This window comes from Myxocyprinus asiaticus, chromosome 46 (assembly GCF_019703515.2).
Source record: "Myxocyprinus asiaticus isolate MX2 ecotype Aquarium Trade chromosome 46, UBuf_Myxa_2, whole genome shotgun sequence".
In the NCBI taxonomy this organism is placed as follows: Eukaryota; Metazoa; Chordata; class Actinopteri; order Cypriniformes; family Catostomidae; genus Myxocyprinus; species Myxocyprinus asiaticus.
The window spans coordinates 21,075,554-21,090,431 of record NC_059389.1 but is presented as its reverse complement, the minus strand read 5'-3'; the positions used below and the strand labels follow the sequence as shown (position 1 = coordinate 21,090,431).

The window sequence follows — 14,878 nt, the reverse complement described above, 5'->3', positions numbered from 1 at the left end:
TCTGCATCTTCGTTACAGAGTCATTGTGATGGAGAAATGTGAGGTGCTGTGTCTATGACTTGTGTGTAACAATGAACAAAGAAATATAGAAATAATTTTTGATTTTGTTAAATGGAAAAGTTTTTTAGAAAGTAACTTAAAAGTACATTTATTTGTAATGTGATTACTTTTTTCAACAAAGTAATTAGTAAAGTAATCTTATTTTAGAGAAACAGTTTTAGAGAAATAATTAGTAATTTGTACACTGTAAACCCTCATGTAGTCATTACTGGAAAAATCAAGTTGCCTTAATTAAACATTACTTGAAATGTCAAGTTTTGAGCTCAACTCAAATATTTAAGTTATTTGAACTTATTTTTCTTAAGTTAAAAATAGAGTTAAGATTTTCATATGTTAGATGTTAATAACTCAAACTATTGAGTACAAAATTGAGGCTATGGAAAATACCTACAATGCCTTGTGCTTGAATTATTTCATTATGTTTTCCTGGTCAAAGGGAACTTATGGGGGCATAGTTGTTATAAAATATTCATAGAGGTTTTAGTTTTTTTGTCGTATTATTTATGTTGCTTTGTTGCAAATAGTTGTTTCGTGTGATGTCAACATTAGGGTAATATGTGTCCACATTGGTAAAGATGAACCCTGTTAAAACTATCTCAGTCCTCCTTGTGCATGTGCAGCTGAAGTACAGCTGTATATGCATTTATGTGGAGAAATAAGTTTATTTAATGATTGACCTGGAATAAGTTATAATCTTCATTATTGAAGTATTATTGTATGATCTAAATTTGAAGTCCATCAATCAAAATTATTAAGTTAAAACAACAACATTTAAATAGCAAATCTGAAGTCTACTTGTCACAGTTAATCACCGTTATGTTTTCAAGGACACTTATTTTGAAATGTTTTTTGTCCTCTGTCTTTAGTTTCCCCCGAACTATGTTTCCCATGATTCTCTGCCCTCATCACAGCCATCCCAGGTGTTCTGTGTTTGGTCATCACCCTAGTTTGTATAAATACCCTTTAGTTTCTATCATGCTGGGTCAGTTCTTGAATGTATGTCTATTGGTTCCTGATTGTCTGTCAGTTAACTTGTATGTTAGTGTGTAGTCTAGAGTTTATTTGGTTCTTTGTGTTCTCCTCGTTGTTTGATATCTTCATTACCTTCATTAAAACCTGCGAATAGATCCTTGCCTCTCATCTCTACTACACAATCGTGACACTACTTGTATCTTGTCAACTTAACTTAAATAGTTTCGTTCATTTTATATGATTGCCAAATTAAGTGAACTTCATTACACAAGTTTTGGAGACATTAATTCAACTGAGGGATCAAGTTTACTCAATCAGTTGAGTAGTCAACTTATTAGTGTTTTCAGTGTAGTGGATTACTATTTTTAAATAACTTATTTTTAAATATCCCAACGTTGCTTGTGAAAACATCCATGTTTGACAACTAGCCCTGGTCTCACTTACTATAGATTAACCCTAATGCAAACCCTAACCCTAAACTTTTGTTGTATTTATATCTGAAATAAGACATTATTTAGTTCCTTTATTACTGTATTTTCCATATGGGGCCACGCAATGTACATTTTTCAGGTTTTACAATCCCGAAAGGAACATTTGGACCCACAAAGGCAGAAAAATGTGATGATATACACATTGTGAATTAGGATATGCAGTATAGTTATGCTTTTATTTTAAGTTCTGTTACTGGCATTTTACACTATACAGACTTTTGCTTGATTCTAATAAAAGACACGTGATGAACAATATGTCTATTTCGCTGCTTTTTCTCACTTATAAATGCCCAAACGTGTAGACTGCAGTTTATTAGTTGCAGCTGTGTATAGCCTTGAGTTTAACTGTGTTTTTCAAATTTTGTTAGGCAATAAAGCTTGCAGTGGACGCTCTTGTGAGTGTGGCTCACTTTGATTAATCAAATTTTCTCACTATCTCTGTCTCTCCATCTCTCTCTCTTCTTCTTCCATCTAAAAGCTGACTAATTAAATTGCCCTGTTGAGGGACCCTATTCCTGCCTGCTTTTCTATAGTCCTCTAACTCTCCTTATTTCTCTGTATGTCTCTCTCTCTCTCCTGCATCTTACATCAACTGCTGCTATTCCACTGCCATGGGTGATTTCAGATACATGTAATTATTTGACTGGACTTTCAGATGTCATTTTAACACACAATTGGACTTAAAATGCAAAATAACTGTATTTTCGAGATGATAACTGGATGCAACATAGGTAGGTCAAGTCACAATAATGTAGCATACTTCTGTTTGAAATATTTATCATTGCACACTGCATACTACAGTATTTCACATTACTTAAAAAATAGTAGGCAGTATACATTAGAAGTGTGCGTGTATTCCATTCCGATAATTCCACACAGGTTTTTACCGTTAAAACCTTGCAATCCAGGAATCCATTAATATTCCATACTGTTTGGCACAGTTCCGCAGCACCTCAACACAGACTCTTTCATCTTTTATCTGTTTTTTTTTTTTTTTTTTTTTTTTTTTTTTGCTGAAATGTTGGAATTTGAGCATTTGCGCAGTATTTTCCAGACCCAGCTCCAAGCCCGTGCTGCGCGTCCCGGGCTTCTTCTTTGTGAGCGGATTCCGCGTGGCCAGACTGACCTCATCCTGTGGCGCTCCGAGTTGCATTCATAGACATACACACACAAACACACACACATACACCATCTGGAGGATACAGACTCCACTTATTAGCGTAGCCAAAAAGATGATTGCTTAACAGCATGGCTGTGCCTTCATTCGATCAGATAAACTATATTTGTATGCTTTGGGCTTCGCCCTTGTGTGGTATGAGCGGGAAGGGCAGATCAGACATGGAATCTGTGGGCTTAGCTGAGCACTGGTGGTGTCTAATAATACTAACTTAGCACAGTGTAACTTTAGCCATCCCTGAAGTGCAAACTGCAAGTTCCCTAATGCCCGCACAACCCTGAGCTCTGTGATTTCATTGCATTTAATGCTGCGATAACAATTCATGGTACAGCTCAACCCCTTGAAGGGAATTCACGCAGCTTCCTCACGACGTTCAAGCAAAAACTAGTTTTATTTATCTAAAAACAGGTCCTCCACAGTGATAGCAATAACAGAACACAACACAGCTGCACATAAAACAGAGAACTGAACTTACTAAACATGTCTGAAGAGTTTGTAGTTGAAGAATGCATTTCTATGCCCAGCCTTTTGGACCAGTGCCAGTTCACAGCAATGTCGAAAATAGAAAACAAGCGATCGATAGATTGCACCATCTCTCGTCACTGCTGGTTAGGACAAAAACTCTGTTTTTAGATAAACAAAATGAGTTTTCGCTTGAAAGTCCCAATGTTGTGAGGGGGCTGTGTGCTCTCGTGCCCTATCATGAACGCACTCATGAGATCAACGGTTGGTCAAGAGTTTCACTTAATAATACATTCGATTTCGGTTTGTTTCTCACCAAACCTTATCATATTCCTTCAGAACAAGACGTAAGTCACAATAACTTATTAAACTTCTGAATTATACTTTTGCGTTCTTTTGAAGCTTGAAGAGGTATTCAGCATAAACTGCTATTGTAAACAAGGTAAAACATCATATAATGTTTAGTTGTAGTGCTTTCAATATAGCAAAGGGTTAATATAATTCACAAATCACTCCTTTTTGTTTTTATTAGCATTTTTCATACTGTCCCAACTTTTTTGGAATTGGGGTTGTAAGAGTAGTATGGGTAGTACTACTAAATAATGTAAGTGATATACTATATTTATTTTGTAGAATGCAGTAAGCAATTTGCTAATATTTCATTTCAAACATACCCTAGATCTTTCCTGATAAACTAAAATGCAAGCTTGTTAGCATGTGCATGGAGTCAAAGTCCCTTTCACTCAGTAGCCATTGGCACAATGTGGGAAAACGTCTTGGTTACTGAGGTAACCTCTGTTCTCTGATGGAACAGAGGTTACATCAGTAACCAAGATGTTCCCTGTCTGTCACTCACTCAACGCTGTGTCGATGTAGTGACACTAGGGGTTCCAATAGGAAATACCGCAGGCACTGAACTGTGTCACGAGGCACGGGGTCACCTTCCAGCGAGTTAGGTAAGGTGTCTCCCTAGTCCCGTTAATGGGGAGAAGGCACTTACCCAAGTAGGCTACCGGCAGTGCCTTTCTTAAATTGCTGTTAAGCAATCTCCCACCGAGCACTTTCTAGAATAGCGCTGGGAAGTGCTCTTCCCTCTCCACGGAGGAGAGCACTACAGAGACCACATCCTGCCGGAGGGAGGTTAACATGTGGAGCATACCTCACATGGACTTACCAACGGGGAAGTATACATATGGAATGATACCACAGGAGGACCCTATCTACAGAGAGGGTACGCAGCACAGTGGCCGAGACAGAGAAAGCTCTGACGAGGTGAAACACAGGTTTCACCTAAGGGGGAAACCGAACAGTGGAAACTCATCATACAGGATTACCAAAGGGGAATCACCACACATGGAGCACTGAGCCCAAGCACACGGGCTCACCTGAAAAGGGGAATACCATGAGTACTGGGCCTGGAGGCATTACTCCTCCGCCGAGTTTGTCATCGGACAGTGCTAATAAAATTAAAGAGGCGTCTGGAGTTCACCGGTACGGGGAAGGGGACAGGGAGTACCACGGGGGCAATGAGAGGAGTCTTGGGAGGCGAACAGGTCTACCTGTGCCTCCCCGAATCTCACCCAAATCAGCTGGACTACATGGGGGTGGAGTCTCCACTCCCCGCAGAGCGTGACCACGACGCACCTTGAGACCAGCTCTAGGGGAACAACTGCCCATAAAAACGCCAGGTCCAACCAAGGGCTGAAAGTCTGACAGTACTGTGGCGTGATGGTCACACACTGGGTGCCAAGGCACCATGCCCACCTCGGGACTCGAGTCTGTAGCCAGTGCTGAAGCGGTCTCATATGCATCAACCCGAGGGGGAGAACCGCCGCCGAGGATGCCATATGCCCCAGGAGCCTCTGAAATTGTTTCACTGGCACCGCTACCTTCTGCCTGAAGGTCTTCAGGCAGGTCAGCACTGACTGAGCACATTCAGTCGTAAGATGTGCCTTGAGAGTGACCGAGTCCAACTCCATACTGAGAAAAGAGATGCTCTGCACAGGGGAGAGCTTGCTCTTCTCTCAGTTGACCTGAAGCCCGAGTCGGTCGAGGTGCTGAAGCACAAGATCCCTGTGTGCACAAAATAGATCTCACGAGTGAGCTAGGATTAGCCAGTCATCGAGATAATTGAGAATGCGTATGCCCTTCTCCCTCAGCGGGGCCAGGGCAGCCTCTGCGACCTTGGTAAAGACACGAAGGGACAGGGGATAGACCGAAGGGGAGGACCATGTACTGGTATGCTCGTCCCTTGAAAGCAAACCGAAGAAAGGGTCTGTGTCGAGGAAGGATCGATACGTGAAAGTACACGTCCTTCAGGTCGATGGCTGCGAACCAATCCTGATGTTGTACTGATGCCAGGATGCGTTCACCTGATTGACCGGAAAGACTTCCAGCACCTGGCCTTTGCGAGTGCGCTGGCCCAGAGAATGAGGAAACTGCTCTTTTATTGACCATGTGGGTGCAGAGGCCCAGAGGTTACTCGGCGATGTAATACTCACCACACGCTGGCCCAGGGGTGATGGTGGGGCTGGAGAGATGTCCGGGCCAGACTGGTCAGGAGCGGTCGCCTCATCCCTAGGCGGGCCATGTTTGGACCGCCTCGAAGCCCGTCTGGGGTTCTTGGGGGCCGACTGACGGACAGGTGGACCCGACTTCCCATGGGAGGATCTTTTTCTCTGAGGCCGGATGGTATAGGAGCTGGGGCCAGCACTGCAGGGGAATGGCTCTGGCGAGAAGCAGACGGGGTGCGGGACCTCGGTGGCCTGAAGGCGGCCAGGTCGCGCCACGGCAGGATGTGTTTAAATGCCTCGGTCTGCTTTCTCACTGTCGAGAACCGATGGGCGAAATCCTCAACTGTGTCGCCAAAAAGCCCCCCTTGGGAGATGGGCGCATCAAGAAAGCGGACTTTCTCGGTGTCATGCATCTCCGCTGAGCCAGAGGTGCCGCTCTTGGACCACAAGCATGGACAGTGTCCGCCCCAGGGCGCACGCCGTGACCTTTGTCGCACGTAAGGCGAGGTCGGTCGCAGTGCGCAGTTCCTACATCAGCCCTGGGTCGGTCCTACCCTTGTGCAGGTCTTTTAGTGCCTTGGCCTGGTGGACCTGTAGGATGGCCATGGCGTGCAGGGCAGAAGCGGCCTGACCCACGGCCTTGTAAGCCTTCATCATTAAAGAGGAAGAGAACTTACAGGCCTTGGAAGGGAGCCTTGGTCGGTCACGCCAGGTGGCTGCCCCTGTGGCCATAAATGCACCGCTACGGTGCGCTCTACCTGGGGAAGCTCGACATATCCCTTAGCCGCTCCGCCGTTGAGGGTAGTCAGAGTGGACGAGCCCACGAAGCGTGTATGGGCAGTAAAAGTTGCCTTCCATGACTTCGTTAGCTCCTCGTGCACTTCCGGGAAGAAAGGCACCAGGGCGAGGCACGGCCGCGAGTCGCGCTCTGAGTCCAGAAACCAGTCATCCAGCTGCGAACGCTCAGGGCAGGGTGGAGGGCTCCACTTCAGCCCGATGTTCGCAGCCACCCGGGCAAACACGGCTGCCATCTCAGCGTCCGACTCATCCTGTGTTCTACCACCCGTGGGCGGGAGCTCAGAAGATTCGTCTGCTTCCGATAGCAGAAGCCCACCCTCCGATGCCACGACTGAAAGCTCATCCTCATCGTGAGCAGCAAACGACACAAACCCGCCCTGAGGCAGACCGCCTGCATCGCTCGACAGCTCGTCGGACAGAACGAGCGTGCTGGGGGATGGGAGGTCCATGGGGGCTGAGCTAGTGGAAACGCTCCCATGTCCACATCCAGATCGCCCGCGGTGCTAGCCGACCCGGCCGGCTGAGCGTCAGCCCAGGAAGGACCGGGTTCGGGGAGCAGCCGCGGTGGCTCCTTGCTTCATGAAGAAGGAAGTGAGCCACGACTGCAACGTTCTCATGGGCATGTTCTCACAATGAGAACATAACCCTTCCACGAAAGCCGCCTCGGCGTGCTAGCGCCCCAGACACTCGAGGCAGATTTCATGGGTATCCGGAGGGGAGAGATAACGGCCACATCCAGTAGCGCAAATGCGGAAGGACATCTTTAAAAAGACGCCAAGCGTTTGCGCGAGCTCTTTTAGAAGGAAATATACTCTTTCTAATATACTCTTTTAGCACCATCCAGCAATTTAGCAGAATCCAGCATTCGTCTCCGTAGAAAAAATCTGAATGAGTGATGCACGCCATCTCCTCTTATACCCGTATTTCCGGGGCAGAGAGTGGCATGCAAATTCCACTCGCCAATTTTCATTGGCCTCATCTATTTTAAGCAAAGGTGATTGGGGCTCTCAAGATCGAACCCCTAGTGTCACTACATTGACACAACGTCGAGTGAGTGACAGACAGGGAACTAAAATCTCCAAAACCGTTGGCTTACTTTTCAATAACATGTATCAAATCACCATTTAAATCTGACAGAGCAGGCAATACCTTTACCAAAGAAGTGACTGGCTCTTTTCATTGAAAGGCAGGATTTGCTTTCCTACAGTCATCAAATTGACTTTTTGTGATTTAGCCGATTCCTTTTATAGTGGTCATTTTCCTTCTACTATTTCTGGTGGAGTCCAGGGCAGGAAAAGACATGACAAACATCAACTTCAGAAATAATTCTCAGAGACTGTCATCCATCTCTCTTAATTCAATCTCTCTAGCTCATTTCTTTATGAAACTCAAGGAGGATTGATGAAGGATTAGTTCCCTGTGCTATGAAAAAAATATTGGTATGACTGGTCTGGCTGCAGTAAAATACCTAAAGCTGGATTAGAGTAAAAGCAGTAGTCTGGACAAGGTTTCCAGATCTGTGTGACAAAGACAGCCCAATCAAAATTCGCCAAAATAGTCTCCTGAGTCCTGAAAACTCGTAACAATTCGTACAAGATATCGTAAGATATTATTCAACTTAGCTTGTACGAAAATGTATGACTTCTATTCCCATAGAGACCAACAAATCAACAAACAGAATTTCAAATTGATACAATACAGGCATAAAATTTTAGCTAGCCTCCTATCCAACACTTCTATCCAACAAAGTAACAAACCATCTGTGAACAAATTTGGTGACCCATTCCATATTTGTTTATGCAATACAAATGACTGATGTGTCAATAACTTCTAACAAGCTTCCCTTGTCTCGTTCCAAACCCTGATGTTTCTCTTTCTTCTGTGACTTTCCAATTAAAATCATGGTTAGATTTAGGATTTCAGTTAGGGGTGAAACAACAAAAAAAAAATCATTATAACATAATTTATTGGTTTGTTTTCTTTTTCTCTATGGGAGTAAAACTCATACATTATATACAAACTCGTATAAACCATCCAACCATCTCGTATTATTATTATGACTTGTCATGAGCCCCGGTTGGAACTAGCCAAACACCACCCCAATACCAAAAGTCGGTCTCACTTTATATTAGGTGTCTTTAACCACTATGTACTAACATTAAAATACATACAATACAATGTACTTCCTGAGTAACTACATGTTGTTCTGCAAAATTCTCACAAGATTCACATTTGCTGCTACTGAGGTTGAGGCACGGGTTGGTTTAGGAGTAGGGTTATGGTTAGGGGTAGGGTTTAGTGTTAGGGTTCAGGGTAAGGGTAGGGGTAGGGGTAGGTTTAGGGGTAGGGTTAAGGTTAGGGTTAGGAGTGAGAGATTCACTCCATTGTAATCATAACCACAGTTGGCATGTCTGGTTCCATCAAAATAGTGTCCATCTTTGTTTGATATATCAAACCCTCAAACCACAGAAAAAAACGAAAGAAAAAAACCCTGACAACAGTTTAAAAGTAGCACAGGACTTGACAATCCTGAGTCTGTAAGAAGTTGCAATGGCAAGATGTTGTTGTTTCATGCTGACCTAGAAGCAGACTTAAATCCAAACCCACAACCTTTATTACAGTAATAGATGAATACGTTTCAGGTAGGAAAGTTTAACCAAAACTTCAGTGCAAGGAGAAAAGAAAAAGTTTATCACTGGGGGCAGTGGGGTTTGGTGGGGTAGAAAGACCGAAGACACTGTGTAAGAAGGACATTCACTGTCTCTAGTTCCAGAGTGCAGCTATGGAGTGAGATTCAATCTCTTTCTCCTTCTCTCCAAGTCACATGGAGTCTGATGCTGATCCATATAAAAGCTGCACATGCTCTTGCTGTCAGAACATAGAGGTGTCAGTCAGACTAGAGGTGAAAGCTAAACATTACACAGTTCACCTACCCACAAAGGCCACTAGTTGTCCAGAAACAATTTGTGGAGTTAGTGAGGGTAGATTCACAGTTAGATGGCACATGTCCCTGTATTTTCACATTCCTCCATGTTTATCTGTTGTTCTCACTTGTAAATTATGCAAAGCAGTCCTGCCATCTAATTGTTGTGGAAATTCCCGAAAACCTGTTTCAAGAATTTCAGTTTCAACCAGTCATCAGAGTACGTCTTAAAAGCTATACATGCGTAAAAAAACGCTTGTGTCTTAGATGCTGTTTATACATTGATATTGCATGTTTTAGTGTCTATCCAAAGTACAAAAATTTACATGTAAACATTACGTAAAAATATCCACAAACACTAATGAGATCAACCCGTATATTCAAATATTCTGTAGCAACCAACATTTCTAAACATGAAATAGTAATATTTGCATTTTTGCTAACTCCACACATGTACACACTATACAGTGTTTTGAGTATTGTGGATGCTTTGCAGGGACACAATGCCTGTTCTGGAGTGGACAGGTTTATAAAGACATCAGTATCAGCACTACGAGAGATGCAGGAGATTGAACAATGGCACACTGGGAGCCAGTGAGGGGTGAATTACACCATGAAACTGATCGATCGTGAACTGGAGAAATGTGCTGTCATAAATGCCTCTCAGTCAAACACTGATTCTCTCGCTCTCCATCTTGCTCTAGGAGAAAATAAATGGTGAAGAAAACTCTAAGGCTCTTTCCCAAATCCTAGTGAGCTTCCTTGCTGTCTACATAGGCAGCTACCCTATGAGGCAACATCGTAACCAAAATTGAACCCCAAAAGTTATTTAAAATATAGACACAAGAATTGTGCATAGACTGAAAAAAGTCATAATCTGCCATTTTTAGCTAAAGCACCTATTTCTACTTGATCTAACCCTTGATGGCAAAATAGTAATATATTGTACAACTTGGCTCGTATGAAAGTCAAAAATCTAGAGTTCTGACAAATTTGCCACAGACTTGCTGCAAAATTGGGGCAAATTTCCTGCTCATTATTTTTACAATCAAATGAGCTTGCGATTCGCCACAAATGTTTGCCAGAAGTTTGCATCTCTTTAACTATAGTGGTGAACATGCAGCAAACGTTTGGCGACATTGAAGTGTTTGCCGAAATGCTCATTTGCATGTGAAAATAATGAGTGCCGAATTTGCAGCAAGTTTGCCAGAACTCTCGATTTTTGTAAGGGATGCTTCTGTTTAGGTTTAGGTAAGAAATTAGACTTTATGGTTAGGTTTAGTTTTGGGTAAAAGGTTAAACATCATTGTTTGTTGTTTCGTTAATTTTTTTCTATGGGAATAAAAGTCGTACGTTTTTGTATGAGCCAACTCATACGATTTCTTACAATTTCTCCATCTCGTACTATTATTACAATTTGTCATGAAACTGCGTTCGGGAAACATATGAAGACTTGACTAACTTTGGTTCCAACAGAGTCTGATGTTAGCATGTTGCTAAGCTAACAATACACTTAACAGCAAAATTAACTTGTCTCGCACACAAATATTGGATGACTACTCTAAATACTACAAAAACAATACAGTGTAAAATGTGTAGGGACTAACTCATTTATATAAATCGTCTGATCAAATGATTCACTACAATCACATGGACTTCCCAATACAGGACAGGACATTTTAGGAGAGCACCTATTGCCTCAGTTCTCTCGACTGTAAAGCTATGTGCGCATACATTGTGTCATAAAAACTGCCACTACCATTAGTTATTTACTTCTCAACCATGAAGTTCATTAGGACATGTACATGATGGCTTTAACATTCACCTAGAATCTGAACTCGGCCTTCGCTTTTTAGCTAAAGCACCTATTTCTACTTGATCTAACCCTTGATGGCAAAATAGTAATATATTGTACAACTTGGCTCGTATGAAAGTCAAAAATCTAGAGTTCTGACAAATTTGCCACAGACTTGCTGCAAAATTGGGGCAAATTTCCTGCTCATTATTTTTACAATCAAATGAGCTTGCGATTCGCCACAAATGTTTGCCAGAAGTTTGCATCTCTTTAACTATAGTGGTGAACATGCAGCAAACGTTTGGCGACAATGAAGTGTTTGCCGAAATGCTCATTTGCATGTGAAAATAATGAGTGCCGAATTTGCAGCAAGTTTGCCAGAACTCTCGATTTTTGTAAGGGATGCTTCTGTTTAGGTTTAGGTAAGAAATTAGACTTTATGGTTAGGTTTAGTTTTGGGTAAAAGGTTAAACATCATTGTTTGTTGTTTCGTTAATTTTTTTCTATGGGAATAAAAGTCGTACGTTTTTGTATGAGCCAACTCATACGATTTCTTACAATTTCTCCATCTCGTACTATTATTACAATTTGTCATGAAACTGCGTTCGGGAAACATATGAAGACTTGACTAACTTTGGTTCCAACAGAGTCTGATGTTAGCATGTTGCTAAGCTAACAATACACTTAACAGCAAAATTAACTTGTCTCGCACACAAATATTGGATGACTACTCTAAATACTACAAAAACAATACAGTGTAAAATGTGTAGGGACTAACTCATTTATATAAATCGTCTGATCAAATGATTCACTACAATCACATGGACTTCCCAATACAGGACAGGACATTTTAGGAGAGCACCTATTGCCTCAGTTCTCTCGACTGTAAAGCTATGTGCGCATACATTGTGTCATAAAAACTGCCACTACCATTAGTTATTTACTTCTCAACCATGAAGTTCATTAGGACATGTACATGATGGCTTTAACATTCACCTAGAATCTGAACTCGGCCTTCGCTGTGGCAGTGAGTGAAGTCTCTGTCATCAAGAGGTTATGGAGGCATCAGGTTGGTCTCAGAGGAAATCACTTTTAGAAAAAGCAATCAAGAAGCAAAAAGCTACACCACAAAAGCTTTCAAGCTTCCACATAAATCATCCTCAGTCTCAGTAGCATTAACGGTGTCACATGTTACTGACCTCAGTAAACTCCAGTGAGGTTCTTAGCTTTTAAAGAACAGCTGAAGGGCAAACAAAAGGCTGACAACATAAAGGCTCCTCTCATGTCAACTGACCAATGAAAATTGATTTTCTAATGATGCAATGCCATTTGCCAGAGACAGAACGCTGTTACTCTATGACCATGCACTACACTGACGCATTTCGCTGTTGCGCACCTTCTCCGTGTTTATAGCAACGTCTCATGCTGAACGCGTTTAAATACGCATCCTCCCGCGAATGTCATGTGGCGGATGCCGTGACTGGGCCCCCTCCGGGGAGTTCAGGGCCCCCCTGCAAAGCCCAGGTAAGCCCAGGTAAGCCTGTGCATTAATACGGCCCTAGACATGACGCAACCAAAGTGAGATGCTCCAAAAGCATCTGTCTGACACAGGTGTACATTGACGCATCCTTAGACAAGCCCTACTAATAAATCTCGGACTGACTGATGAATTCAATTGTCAAATGGATTGATGTGAACTGTAGGCCAAATATCGGCTTATGTTCAATTATATGGAAATAAACAATACATTGGATTCTAAAGCCAATTTTTATTTTGTCTTATCAATGCTTTACTTGTTTTCCACAATAATGTAATGGATGTTAATTATCTAAATTTTTATAGATATATATATACACAGCATATATATATATATATATATATATATATAAAATATGACTATTTATAATGATTTAATCATTATATATTGAGTTATTGTTATTTTATGGGCTATCTCATTAAATATTTACAAATGCGATTAATTTTATTAATTAATCGGCATACCATATAAATAATTAGATAAAAACTTTTAATCAATTCACAGTCCTACCTCTGACACATAAACAACCAATCATTAGAGGCCAACTTTCAAGCCAATAAGCTTTCAGTATCACTTTAGTTCATCATCAAGTCTCCTTGAAATCCATATTATTCTCAAAAACAATTAAAAGTCTGAACAACAGGGTTTTAAATAAATTTGTCATAAGGACATTTTGTTTTCTAGACATAGCTCAGTAGATGTTACAGATGGAATGGGGCTCTCCATTCATTTATCAATGTTTACCTTGATCATTAATTTGTTTGTTTAATACATATTGCCAAATGTTATGTTGGTGATCTGAATGAAAGATTTAATTAATTGTCAAGACTATATTTAAAAAAAGTTCACTCGAAAATGAAAATTCTGCCCTAATGTTGCTTCAAATCCACATGTTTTTTCTTTCGTGGGACACAAAAAGAGAAATTTGAAGAACTTAACTTTTGCCATATAATGAAACTTATGAATTAAGAAGACTACTGTTTTTAAGGTCCTTTTTGAAGCTTTTTTGAAGTTCTTCAAATTTCTCCACTGCAAATATGATCACAGTTTTAAAAATCAAAATCAAATCAAATCAAATCTCTTTTATTGTCACACAAACATATACACAAGTGCAATAGTGTGTGGAATTCTTGGGTGCAGTTCCGAGCAACATAGCAGTCATGACAGTGATGAGACATATACCGATCTACAATAAACATCAGATTTACACAACACAATTTACATATCTAATATACACATATTTACACACAACACAATATACAAATAATAATATACAATGTACAGTATACAATACACACAATGTAGAATACACATTATACAATAAAAATAGTATAAATAGTATATATAAAATATACAGTAGGTTGTAATGTACTGTATTGACATTCAGGCTGTCGGTTGATAGTCAGTTGCCAGTGTGTTGTTAAGAGAGATATAATTATGACAGTCCAGTGTGAGATAATAAGATTAATAAAGTGCAGTGCTTACGTATTTTGATTGTGAAAGATCAAGAGTTCAAAAGTCTGATTGCTTGGGGGAAGAAGCTGCCATGAAGTCGGCTGGTGCGGGTCCTGATGCTGCAATACCGCCTGTCTGATGGTAGCAGTGAGAGCAGCCCATGGCTCGGGTGGCTGGAGTCTCTGATGATCCTCCGAGCTTTTTTCACACACTGCCTGGTATATATGTCCTGGAGGGAGGGAAGCTCACCTCCAATGATGTGTCTGGTAGTTCACACCACCCTTTGCAGGGCTTTGCAGTTGTGGGCAGTGCTATTGCTGTACCAGGCGGAGATGCAGCCAGTCAGGATGCTCTCTACAGTGCTGGTGTAGAACCGTGTGAGGATGTGGTGGTTCATTCCAAACTTCCTCAGCTATCTCAGGAAGAAGAAGGCTGATGAGCCTTCAGACCATGTGAGTTCCTCAGTGATGTGGACACCAAGGAACTTGAAGCTGTTGACTCTCTCCACTGGTGCTCCATTGATGGTGATGGGGCTGTGTTCTCTTTCTCTTCTCCTGAAGTCCACCACAAGCTCCTTTGTCTTACTGACGTTGAGGGAGAGGTTGTGCTCCTGACACCAGCGTGTCAGAATGTGCACCTCCTCTCTGTAGGCTGTTTGATCATTGTCAGTGATCAGACCTACCACTGTCGTATCA

At 41.7% G+C, this 14,878-nt stretch overlaps 1 protein-coding gene across 2 annotated transcripts in view; it reads right to left on the bottom strand.

Moving 5' to 3' along the window:
• Positions 1–14,878, bottom strand: part of LOC127436154 (transmembrane protein 266-like) — a 119,570-nt gene that overhangs the window by 46,414 nt on the left and 58,278 nt on the right. The gene's annotated exons all lie outside the window — the stretch shown is intronic.